Raw genomic sequence first — 13,511 nt, forward strand, 5'->3', positions numbered from 1 at the left:
GCTCCCAGACGGGGCTGGTCACCAGAAAGCCAGGGGCCTCGATTATTAGAAGCTTGGAGCTCTCAGCCTGGCCCCCATCCTCCAGAGAGGGGAGAGGGACTCCAGAGCGAGTTACTCAGGGATCCTGCCCACCTGATGAAGCCTCCATAAAAATCCCTAAAGCATAGGGTTCGGGAAGATCCCGGGTTGTCAAACGCATCCACGTGCCAGGAGGCTGACGCCCTCCACTCCCCACGGGGACAGAAGCTCCTCTGCTCGGGACCCTCCCAGACCTCGCCCTGTGTATCTCTTCCTCTGGCTGTTCATCTGCATCCTTTAAGATCTTTTGTAATAAACTGGTAAAAATAAGTGTTTCCTGAATTCTGTGAAATGTTCTAGGAAATTATAAAACCCGAGGAGGGGGTTGTGGGAACCCCAGATCTCTAACTGGCCAGTTGGGGAGCACAGGTGACTACCGGGGGCGTGCAGCTGGTGTGTGAAGCGGGGACCGTCTCGTGGGCCCGAGCCCTTAGCCGTGGGGTCCAACACCATCTCCAGGTAGTGTCAGAGCAGAACTGAATTGTAGGATGCCCGGCCGGTGTTGCAGAATTGCTTGGTGTGGAAAACCCACAGGCCTGGTGTCAGAAGTCCCAGTGAGCACTCCCCTGTGCACTGCCCACGGCCATGTCCTCCTGCCTGGGTCCTCGGGAGGCTGAGCTGTGTGGGTTTGTCTCCCTGCTGGGGAGCGAAGGAAATCAGCTTATAAAGGAGGGAGGGGCCTCCAGGGGTTAAACTGTCCCGGACGCAGCGATGGACCATCCACCACAGTCAGACGCTGCTCCAGGGATGAGGCCTTCGGACACTTCTGGGAGTCTCCTCTCCAGGTCGGAGCTGAGCGGTGCCCTTCCCGCCTCTGCTCGGCGGAGTCCACTGCCGGCCGTCACCCCGCTGGGGCGCGAGGGGGCGGGCCTCGCTGCCAGAACACCAGAAGAGGCTCTTTTGGCTCTTGCTTTATTTCTTGACACCTCTCGGGGCTGATGACAAGCGTGTCTGGAGGTGGTTGCCAGGGAGGAACAGCATCATCACCCCTGGCAGGAGGCGTCAGAGAGATATTTACATTCCAGGTGGGGAGCAGCTTGGAAGGTGACACCAGGGCATCATGCTCTTTTCGGGGACATGGCTGAAATGAAAGTCACAGGTACCGGGAACAGCGGTGTCAGGAGATTTTCCCCCAGACCAAAAACAAACAAACAAACAAACAAAAACAAAGAGAGAGAGAGAGAGAGAGGAAGAAAACCAACGTTCGGCAAAGTTTCTGCTTCCAGCTCTTAATGCTCATGCCAACACAACCAGCAAGGGGTGGTGAATTGTTTTGAGGAGAATTATCGATGGGGACACAGAGACTGGACTCCATGATAAGAATACCCTTTCTTTTAGGAAACAGGTTGCAGGTCACACGCATTACCTGGTTGGATCCTCCCAGCAGAGCAGAAAGTGAGAATGTGAATTTTCACCCCCACTTTATAAGGAAGCAGCCCACAGGGCCATGGCTGGCTCATCTAAGTCTTAAACTCCCCTGGGACCCCCTTCTGGGGCCGAAGGTTGGGGCTTTGACACCGGATGCGAACATTGCTGGCAAGTTGGGGCTGCAAGAGGCAGGAACCCACCTCACACCAGCTCAGGCCAAACGGGAAGTTTGCTGGGGCCGCTCTGCAGGGAGGCAAGCTTGAGACCCGAGGCACAGGAGGAGATCTAGAGCTGCCTGGGGACCTGGGGCCCCACACCCCTCCTCTGCCTGGGTGCCCTCTCTGCTACTGCATTCCCGGCTCTCCCCAGCCACCCCAGAGCCTCCTCCTTCTGTGTGTACCCTGGCCAGTGTATGAATAATTCCTCCCCCTTGGCTCCCTTGCTGGAACCCGCGTGTGAAACTGGGTGGCAGTCTTCCCTGTGTCAGACGCTGTGCCCAGTATCCTACCCGTGTTACCTCACGGACTTCTCACTCTGGAGAAGGCATTACGGAGGGTGGCTCCAGGCTCAGAGAGGTGCAGAATGCCCCAGGGTCACACAGCCCACGGGAGGCGGGCTGGCCCAGGAACCGGGCTGGCATGACTCTGCTTTTCACCCTGGCTGGCTGCCCTCCCCGGGGTCCAGGGCGTGGTTTGATTACTGAGAAGAAAGCCTGGGCAGCCGCCCCCCTGCCCCCTGCCTGTGCTCTGGGCCTGGGGAATCAGCTACCGACAGAACACCAGGACTTCAGAGTTGTCCTGGTTGCAAGGAGGATAAACTCACTGGAGCCGGCTCACACTGGGGAGGTCAGCGTCAGGGTGTGGAGTCGTCGGGGGGCGTGGAGCCGGGGAATGGGAGCCGTCGGGGAGTTTGCGCACCGGGGTCCACCTGGCTGGCTCCCACATCTGTGTCTCTCAGCTGGGACCCTTGAGGGAGAGTCGGCTGGTCGCGTCCAGTCAGCTGGGCGGCTGGTGGGGTGCTGTGGCCTGAATGTGCCCCCCAGAACCCACGGTGGAACACCAGTGCCCAGGGGCTTGGCATTAGGAGGTGGGGCGTTTGGGAGGGCTCCACCCTCCTGAATGGGGTTAGAGCCCCCTAGGAGACCCCAGAGAGCTCCCTCACTCCTTCCGCCACGTGAGGCCACAGCAAGAAGACGCCATCTATGAACGGGGAAGAAGGATCTCACCAGACACCAAATGGGCCGACACGCTGATCTGGACTTCCAGCCTCCAGAACTATGAGCCATAATTACCTGACTGTAGTTTGTGAGTCCCCTGGTCTGTGGAATTTTAGTGACCGGCAGCCTGAACTAAGGCACGTGGGTTCAGGTGACCTTCCCAGGCCTGGGGAACGTGGCACTGCCTAGCTGCCCCCTGCCGAGCAGTGGGGGTGGGGAGATGGTGTCAGGAGAGCAGGGTTTTGAGTGGGTGGGCCGAGACCTCGAAATAGGCTCCCGACACCCCACAAAGTGCACTCAGGGTTGAAGCCTTCACCCATCCTTCCTCAGGCCGGAGGGGCTGTGGTGCCTTCTTCCTCACCCCAAATGTTTTACTGGGAAGACTCCAGAACTCAAGGATGATGGGAGCACCCAGACAGCGTCCCCAATTCAAGCACACCTGCTTTTCCAGTCCAGAGAGCAAAGGGGAGAGGAGACTCTCCGGGGCCCCTTTTGCAAGGGCACTGATCCCATCACAGGGCTCCACCCACATGACCGGTTGCCTCTCGAGGACCCCACCTCCTAACACTGTCACGTGGGGGTGAGGATTTCAACATGTGAATTAGACATTCAGTCTATAGCACCATCCACACTTTGATACTGATTTCAAAGAGGACAGCCCCGAGTCCTCAAACATGCCCGGTGTGGGTTTAGAGGGAGAATCAAGAGTATGGATGGGGTCACCTGACACTCTCCCGGCTCTGAGCTGAGAGAAGTGTGGGGAAGACTGTTGCTAGCCTTCTGCACGTGGAGCAGCTCTTCCTGGAGGACCTTCCCCGCGTGCTGTGGGGACAGGGCAGAGCGTGTGTGCTTTCCCCAAGGACCTGGAGACATCTGGCTCGGGGGACCTGCAAGGAGCTGGTGGCAGGGGAATGAGCCCTATTCCTGGCTGCAGGGCGAGGGCCCCCGATGGTCCAGCTCCCTGCTGTCTCTGCAAAAGCACTGGAACACGCAGAGCCCCTGCCACGGACACGCCTCTGATCGAGACGCTACGTGACCCGCGGGGGAAGGAGACCGGTATCATCACGGTTCTCCGGAGAAGCAGAACCAGCAGGACAAGTGTCAGTGGATATCAGAAGGCATTTATTATGGGAATTGGCTCGTACGAGAATGCAGGCTAGGAACTCCACGATCTGCCGTCGGCAAGCTGGGGGGCCAGGGGAGCCAGCGGTGGGGTCCAGTCTGAGTCTGAAGGCCCAAGAACCAGGAGCGTCGACGCCCCAGAAGAGGAAAGGATGCACATCCCAGCTCAGGAGGAGAGAGCCAAGTCAGGCTTCCTGCACTGCTTTGTGCCCTCAGGCCCCACGGGATAGGATGCTACACACCTGCTCTGGGGAGGACCCATCTCTTTACTGGGTCCTCCAAATTCAGATGCTCGTCTTTTCCAGAGACGCCCTCACAGACACACCCGACTCATGCGTGACCGACTCTCCGGTGCCCTCAGCCCAGGCAAGCTGACACAAAACTGCTCCCCGAACACCTCACCCCCACCTGGCCTTTAGAAGGGTGCCCCTCTCCCACTGCTTTCCCCTCATCCACTCAGCCTGCGCGGGGGCACAAACAGCTGCTTCCCCCGCCAGTACTTTCTCCCTCGGGGTCTAGGTACAGGGACCCAGGAACCCAAGGATGGCCCCCACGCATCTCCTGTTTTGTTCGGGAGCGTTAATTGAACCAACTTCTGTTCATGCCTGACAATGAGAGGGAAGCAGGACTATCTAAATGCAATTTGCATATAAAGCTGCGAAGTGAGGCAGGCAGAGTTTCTATTACCCAGACAATAAATGAGCTCTGTCCCAGCAAAACGGCTTTCTGGAGTGAAAGTAATAGCCCACGTGGGGAAGGAAAGCGGGTTTGGCACCAGCGAGGCTGTTGGAAGGAACTCTCCGCGGGCGGGCGCTGCCACCTGACATTAGGAGCTGGCTTCACAGGAGGGGAAGGGGGCCGTTCTGGAAGAGGCAGCAAAGCAGGGACCCCCTCCCCACTTCCTGGAGCTTCTTGTCCCCTCTTTGGGTGTCGAGAGCTGTAGGACACAAGCGTCCATCTGATTGGTCATTGCCTTTGGGAATGAACGGGTCTGAAGCCAGGACCTCCGCGTTGGTCCAGATTAAACATTCTTCTCTCCAGACAGAGGGTTAAGGGGGTTCCCAAAGTCACTGGGGGCAGTGCCAGGACCTGAGAGGCAGCTCAGGCCTTCAGACTGTCCCCAACTTTCTCCAGGACACGCCCAGATCCGTCTGTCCTTCCAGTGCCCGTGACAGCTGCCGGCCGTGTTTGCAGCGGACGGACGCTGGCCTGGAACTAGCTGCCCCTCCTAGCTGGCAGGCGTCCCTTAGCGCCCACGTTCTCAGAACTGTCACTTCCCCCCGGAGGCCTGGGGACCACGGCCAGCCTTCGTGCCCCTCATCCCTATCTCCGTGGATGTCTGCGGATGTCTTCCCTCTTCCCCCTTAATCCCTGTCCTAGTCGGTTCCTGGGGCTGTGACCACGTGCCAGGCTGGGGGCTTACTAACAAAGGCCAGGCGTGGCTCACGGTTCTGCAGGCCTGAGGTCAGGTGCCGGCTCCTGCGCGTCCTGGGCCTGTCGCTGGTTGCAGCCGGCCGCCCTGTCCTTGTGTGCCCTTGTAATCCCAGCATGGGACTCCCCGCTGGTGACCCAGTCACCTCCTAGAGGCCTCACCTCCTAACACATCACACTGGGGAGCAGGTTTCAACATATGAATTTGGGGGGATGCAACCCTGAAGTCCACACCACTCCCCAGTCCGTACCGTGACCCAACTGCAGCTGAAGTAAGCTAAACGCCCTCACTGCTCCTCCTTCTGTTATCAGGATTTATCTACAGCCCGATGGGAACCCTTTTTCAGGAAAGGGCCAGATAGTAAATACGTGGGCTTGGTGGGCTGTGTGGTCTCTGTTCCAGGTGCTCGATTTGGCGTTGTCCCTCAGGTGGCCTGAGACAGTATGTGAATGAACGGGGGGGGGGGGGTTGTGTGCCAATAAAACTTTATTTATGGACGTTGAAATCTGACTCCCATCATTTCCAAGCCACAGAACATTATCCTTGCTTTTGATTTTTTTCCCCCACCCGTTGAAAATGTAAAAGCCGTTCTCAGCTCACAGGCTGCGCAGAAACAGGTGGTGGGCTGGAAGAGTCACAAGAGGAGAGTGAGTGCAGAGGACAGGGGTGGCGATGTGACCTTGGGCAGAGCTCAGGTGTAACATCTCCTGTTACCCACCTCGCTGGGCGCGGCGCCAGGCCCCCGATGGCTGAAGCCAGCTGCCCCTCCCAAAACAGCGCGGCTGATCCGGTGGGCGATCATCAGTGTCCCTCCCACACCTACCCGTGTTTGCACTTGCCTCAGCTTTAAATATGGAACATTTTTAATGTTAAAGAGCTTAATAAGAAACAGCTAGAGACGGATTTGAAATAGCTTTGGATGGAAAAATTGGGCGTATTAATTGCTACCTCTGGTGAGCTGCCTTTTTTCCTCCATTCACCGTTAAAAGCCTTGCTGTTTTGAAATGTTAAGTGTTTTTCCCAAGAAAGGCCGCGGCTCTCTTCCCTGTCTCAGTGGCCTGATGGCTGGGAGTTAGGTGAGGCTGGCTGCTCAGTGAGGCCCAGGGCTCCTGCACCACTTGCCCCGAGCATGTTTTGGCTGCAGGGCACGTGGCTGAGGGGACCTGGGTGGAGCTTGGGGTTTACTGGACAAGTCGGGAGGCAGCCAGACCTCTCCTGCCCCTGACCCAGGTGAGGGCAGAGGGCAGGCAGCCAGGGACAGGGGTGCCCTGTGGCTGTGGAAGGGGCTGGCAGGGAGCTGGGGTTGGAGATAAGAGGAGGAATTCCCATGGAAGAGCTCTTAACAAACGATACCATTTCTCCAGCAAAGCACAGGACCATCTGAAGCAGAAGCATCTGAAGGGGCCAGTGGGTATCCAACACAACGACTGCTTTTTATTTGCAAAAAGCCGGTTAGAGAGTGAAAGCAGATCGCAGACTGTGAGGTGCTTCCACAGCACGTGCAGCTCTTTGCAGATGTGAGCTCCTCTGTGTGCTGCCGTTCACCTGCTCCAGAGGGGCTGGGCTATCAACGAGGGGGCAAGTACTTGCTAAGGACAGCATAACAGCACTGGGCGAGTCCAAGAAGCAAGAAAGACAAGGGTAAATATCCTAAACCCTTTAACCAATAAGGCATTAATGATTCATCCTGAGAAAAACAGTGATTCTGTCAATGCCAAGCTCACGTCTGCCCAAAATGCATTAATGAATCAGATCCCCGACCCCTACCAAGGGCAGGTGGCAGGCAGCCTTGCGGACAGTCTGAAACATTCTCATCAATTCCCAAACACAGAATGGAAGGTTGATCAAGCATACATGGAGCGTCACGTTAATTCATGCAGACTGCCCACTTATGGTTCTCTTAAATCATCGTCCACTTGGCCGTGCTGAACCCGGACGCTAAGCCCTGCGGCTGTGGCTGTCTGCAGGGGCGGACGGGGTGACTGCCCCACCTGTGTGCCCTGGGAAATACGAGGCATGGCCCTGCCAGCCACTGGCAGGTCTCGGCAGCTCTGCAAGCACTCAGGTCACAGGTGACCCCTCCGGGGAGCAAAGTGCCTTACCAGGGCTCCCTGACATCCGAGGAGACAGCCCACCTGGGTAAATCATCCTCAGGAGGGATGCATTCAAGTGATGTCTTGCTCCTACCAGATGTTCTCAACTGGCCGGCATGGCTTCCGAGGCCAAGATCACCCAGACCCCAAGATCTGGAAGCCGTCAACGGACGCTCCTGGGAAGCGTGGCAGGAACAGAAGGGATAAATCATCCTCAGGAGGGATGCATTCAAGTGATGTCTTACTCCTACCAGATGTTCTCAACTGGCGGGCCATGGCTTCCGAGGCCAAGATCACCCAGACCCCAAGATCTGGAAGCCATCAACGGACGCTCCTGGGAAGTGTGGCAGGAACAGAAGGGGCAGGGCATGAAAAATGCCACCAACATCAGCTTCCAGGAGCACGGTCTCCTCGGACCTGGGCCTGCCTGCTTGCCGAGTCTCACCTGTGGTCCCGAGTCTCGTGTGACCAATTCCAACACTCCTTCTCGGCCCAGCTGTCTTTCGGCTCGGAAATGACCCCCCACCTGCCTGTCCAGCCTGTGCTGGCCGCTGAGGAATCGTTTGCACAGCTCCCTACACGTTGCTGTCTTTACCCTCAGAACTTCCTTCGGATCCATTCTTCAGGCCGGTCTTCATGAGAGCTTCTGAGACCCCTCCATCAAAGGTGCCGTCAGCCTCATGCACACCATGGACCGCACACGGTCACGGAGAAGCCCTCGGACGTGGAGCAGTACCATTCCATGCAGGACTCGGGACTCCGGGCTCTGGGGGAGCAGGGACCATGGCTCCTATTTGAGTCCTCTATCGTAAGAGCTAGCTAATCACTCTTCTTCTGGATCGTCATTTCGTGATTCAAACAGTCCCATTTGGGCTGCAGGAAAGTCAGGTCATCAGGAAACAGGAAAATAGTAGACCCAGGGAAAATGTCTTCAATGTCTCCTTTTTGGAGAAAAGAAAGTTTAGGAGGAAGAGCAAACATGAAATCAATTGAGGGGGACATTTCAAATCAGGGGCACAAAAATGAGACAGGCTCCGTGAAGGGACCGCGTCCCAGGCTGCTGCAGGGGTTCGCTTGGCCTCGATTTCCCACCACACCCCATTTGCTCTGGCTGGGGTACCCAGAGAGGCTTCTCTCCGCACGAGGCCCTTGAGACTGGGCAGCTGTGACTCGTCAGGATGGCACAGGGCTGCAGGTGCTCCAGAGCTGGACTCGTTCAAAACACAAGTGCTGTTCGGGAGGCTGGTCACGGCCTTCCCAACCTGAATGATGGGGACAGCGTTCCCGTCACCCAGGTCTGTCTGCACAGGAATTCAGGGCCTGCCAGGTGTGGGCACCAGGGTCCCAAGAGGTGAACAGCCCCAAATAAGAGATTGACTTTCTTTAAGTCACGATGAAAAATAAAATCACCGACAAGTATTAAATTTAAATCTGGCACATTTCACCCTCCTCCCCACCTGCTGCCACCCTTCCGCCTCCATCCTTTCCTGTGAAGTGATCTCAGTCAGATGGCCACCAACAAGCCGTTTTTAAGAAGGTCATCATTTCCTATTGACGCAACTTTCATCAGCTGATTTTAAGGGGTGTTTTCCTCCTGCCGGAGCAGTGAAGCTCCAGAGTGGGCTTGTCCCATGTGGGGAGAGGGGAGTGTGTGTGTGCTGCCCTGGGCCGCAGGACCCATCAGCAGGGAGCCCAGGATGACCCGAGACTGTCCCATCAGCACTCAAATTCCTGCATCCCAGTCATCTTCAGAACTGAGCAGAGGGGGACCGTTTGTCCCCCATGCCTCCCCACCATGTGCTGCCCCCCCACAGCCCTCCCCTGCCCCATGCCCCCACCCGTCTCCTGTGTGCGTGAACCCCTGCTCACCCATCACTCTCAAGGTTTGGTGACTCAGCCCCAAAGCCACCTCCTGTCAACCTCTTGCCAGTGAATTCTGCAGCTTGTCGACTGTGAGGGAATTCTGATTCTCTGCAAACACAACACGGAAGAATTCTGAAACCCATTTGTTACAAGAACTCTAAACTCATTTGTGAGTCTTTTGATCAAAGTTGAACACAGCGTGGCTCCCAGAAGCCCAGACAAAGGGCATCTTGCTTTGGAACATTAGTGTTCGGCTGGGCCTGTCTTTTGTTAACAACTGATTTGCATTGAAAAATTGGCAGGTTTTGAGAAGGACAGCTTCAGGACAAGCTCTCAGTGTCACCTACAGACAGAAAAGAGCTCCAGGCTTGGGTTTGCCAATCAACTGATCTCAGGTGAGCTCATCTGACCCGGATGGAAAACTAGAGCTGGCTTTGGGTTTAACGATGCCTCAGTCCTGGTGACACACCACAGTCCACTGTGCCAGGCTATGGAGTGATTCATCTAGGCACGTGCTGGTCAGGCTTTTTCGTCTATAAGGGACAGACGCCCAGCTGGCTTAAGCAGAGAAGGTGCATCTTGGTGTATCCATTCATTACTTCAGCAGCTAGTCACTGAGATTCTACCGTGTGCTGGGCAGAGCCCTGGGTGCTGGGAAGGAGAAGTGAGCCAACTTAGGACCTGCCCTCCTGGAGCTCACATGCGAGCGTACGGTCCTGTAGTGGAAAAATCCAGACACGCCAGGTCCTGGGTTCAAATGGCATCAGGTCACTTCATAGTGTTTCTTCTCTCCTGACAATTCACCCAAAATCATGGGAGCAAGTGATGTCATGAGAGCAATTTGCGTTCCATCCCATCCCACACTCAGCAGCTGAGTGTGGAGTGAGGGGGCAAAAGGCTCTGACTGGCCATCTGAGGTCATGTTTCCACCCCAAAACTAATCCCCATGACTTGCAGGTAGTGAGTGGGGATGCCAAAAGAATAAGCCATTTGGTTAGGGCTGGCTCATTGTTACACCTGGAAGTCTGTGCACCCAAACACGTGGGTTCAAGGTTTCCTAGAGGAGAGTAGGCTCCCCAAGGAGAATGCGGGTGGGGTTACTGGCAAAACAGGGAAAGGTTCCCAGTAAATAAAATCAGCAAATGTCCCTCTGTCATGCTTAATTTTATGTGTCAACTTGGCTGGGACATGGAGCCCAGTTGCTTGGTCAAACACCAGTCTGGATGTTGCTATGTAGATAGTTTTTAGATGACATGAATATTTAAATCTATTGAGTAAAGTAGATGATCTCCATAATGTGGGTGGGTCTCATCTAATCAGTTGAAGGCCATAAGAGGAAAATAGTGAGGTTGCCCAAAGAGGAAGGGATTCTGCCTGAGATTGCCTTTGGACTGAAGAAAAAATTGTTTTTGGATACCTTATTACATTAATTGTCTACATGCAAATCATTTCTTCTAATTACAAATGAGTCTTCATTATGAAAGCGGATACATTGCAACATGCTTTGAATACTCAAGTCCCCTCACTACTTAGGCCTGGGTGTGGTCACACAAAATACCCTGTGACCTGGACATCAACTCTTCCCCGGGTCTCTACCTTGCCAGACTTGCCAGCCACCCCCCATGTTAATGTGAGCCAATTCCTCAAAAGAGCTGTTACTCTCTGACATAGATAGATTACCTACATCTACATCTATATATGCACACACATCCTATTGGCTCTATTTCTCTGGAGAACTATGGCATTCCTACAAGGGACATGGGGGGTATGAAGAAGCATGCCATGTCACACACATTCTGGCCATTAATTTGGCATAAGACCTGATGAGTCTTAAATGCCTAGCGGCAGGGCCACCATATGAGGTCACTCAGGGCACACACTGCCCAACCACACTTCGATTACAGTATAGCAAGCCCTCTGGAGTTGGGCAGTGTGGATGTCCTGTCTGGTTCTGACCTCAAAGATACACCTTTGTGGGTTCATAAGAGCCCATTTTCCCTTCCAAGGTGACCTTGCCCTAAGCCCTTAGCTTATGCTATATTCTATTAAATCTTCCTGCTATACCAGTTAGAGTGGAAACAATTTACTGCTTAAATAATTTATCCAGATTCTACGCATAAAGTCTTTTGCAGAGATACAACAGCTAATAAAGAAAATTGATTTTAGAAGCCAAAGTCAATACGAGGTTAGGGAAACATTCGCCTATTTGCATGTTCCTATCTCCTGAGACTTTCTGTCACTTTGTTTGATGAGGACATCAGCCGGAGCCCACTTGATTGCAAGTGTTTTTTCATATGCAACTTACACGTCTGAAACCGGCTGGGGCAACAGCGTGGGGATGCCATCAGCAAGTTATCAACAAAAACGGAGATTTCTGGGGCGCCTGGGTGGCTCAGTCGGTTAAGCGTCTGCCTTCGGCTCAGGTCATGATCTCGGGGTCTGGGGATCAAGCCCCGCATCGGGTTCCCTGCTCAGCAGGGAGTCTATTTCTCCCTCTCCCTCTCTCCTCCCACCTCTGCTTGTGCTCTCTCTCTCTCCCTCTCTCTCAAATGAATAAACAAAATCTTAAAAACCAAACCAAACCAAAAAACCCCAGAGATTTCTTTCCTTGGGTGCTCATTCTAGATTACTTGCTAGCATGAGGGTTAATGGCCTGACAGAGAGGGTCCAGGTCACAGGGTATTTTGTGTGACCATACCCAGGCCTAAGTAGTGAGGGGACTTGAGTATTCAAAGCATGTTGCAATGTATCCGCTTTCATAATGAAGACTTGTTTGTAATTAGAAGAAATGATTTGCATGTAGACAATTAATGTAATAAGGTATCCAAAAACAATTTTTTCCTCTGAATAGCTCCTTGTAATTTCGTTCATCTACTTCATTTCCTTATTAAGTCCTTTGTTTGCAGATAATGAAAAGGTGAATTTCAGCCCAACCAGGAGGAATTCACAACATTTTGGTTGCTGAGGCTTCCCCGTGGCGGCGGTTCGCTTGTCTCGGGGAAGCCTGCGAGCACGCTGAAAGGAGCGGGTAGGGGAGAGGGACTCAGCCATTTGCTCAAGGACAGAGGGTCCCCAACTTTGCTGCACATCAGAATCACCTGGGGGTTTGTTAAAGCAGAATGCCCAGGCCCCACCCCCAGAGCATCAGAGTCAGTAGGTCAGGGTGGACAGGGCCAGTAATTTGCATTCCTACCAAATTCCCTGGTGACCCTGAGGCTGTTGGGCCCAAACCCCACTCCAAGAACCACGGGTCTAGAACTCACGGGTTCTTCAAAGTCGTCACCTGAAGAATGGGTCCATGTTAGTCAACAATGGTGATTGAAGCATCGATAAGTACCTCACCTGACACAGGTGAGAAATCACTGCACCAGGCTTGAAAATGTGATACGATGGCTCTTTTCTTATGCTTGCGTCCCCCACCATATTCAGAAAAGCTGCTCGGTGAGTCCCTTTGCCCTGGCCCTTCGTTGAGATGGAAACGGAATTGGTGAAATGAAAACACTATTTACCCTTCCAAACCATTTGCCTATCCTCTAAGAATTGGCTCAGACCCCCACCTCCTTCAGGAACTCTGGAATTGATTCCGATTAGTTTCTTAGACAAGCCGGTCGGCAAACCATGACCCACAGTCCAGCTGTCTTTGTAAATAAAGTTTTATTGGAACACAACCACTCCCATTTACTTACAAACGGTCTATGCTGAGTTAAGTAATGGGGGTCAAAGATTTCTGACCAATGAAGATGAAAATATTTACCATGTGGCCCTTGACAGAAAAAGTATGCCTCCCATGTCTCAGATAACCCTACCCTAGCACACGTGACATGCTCTGTGGTTCCTAGCTCAGCTGTCTGTCTCACCTAGAGTTCTATGCTCCTTGGAACAGGACGCAGGGCTTGGTTGTCTTGCAGTCCCCAAAGCCCAACACGGTGCTGGGCCAAAGCTTGGAGAACAGATGAGTACCCCTTGCTCAGCACCTCAAGGCACAAGAAGGAAGCTGTTCTCTTCTTCATGAATTGTCTGATACCGTAGAGGGCTCTCCAGAGACAGTTCTACAGTGTGGTCCTAAGACAGGCATCCACTACCAGAAGCGCACGATGCTCTTTGATAGTGGAATCTGAACAAGGCCATCACCCTGAAGCTGGGGTAATCACCACGGTGGGGGTGAATGGAGAACTTGGACCAGTTCCTCTGGCAAGAATCAGGTGACAGCCTATATGCTGGGCATGCCATATATATATATATATGTCTTGAGAACTGACAAGGAAACCAGAGAGGAGGAAAATTGCCATTTTGCAGTCAGTTCTCGTTATTCACGGTAGTACTGGTCTATAAAGTCACC

This window comes from Leptonychotes weddellii, chromosome 4 (assembly GCF_054177405.1).
Source record: "Leptonychotes weddellii isolate Sample4059 chromosome 4, ASM5417740v2, whole genome shotgun sequence".
NCBI lineage: Eukaryota > Metazoa > Chordata > Mammalia > Carnivora > Phocidae > Leptonychotes > Leptonychotes weddellii.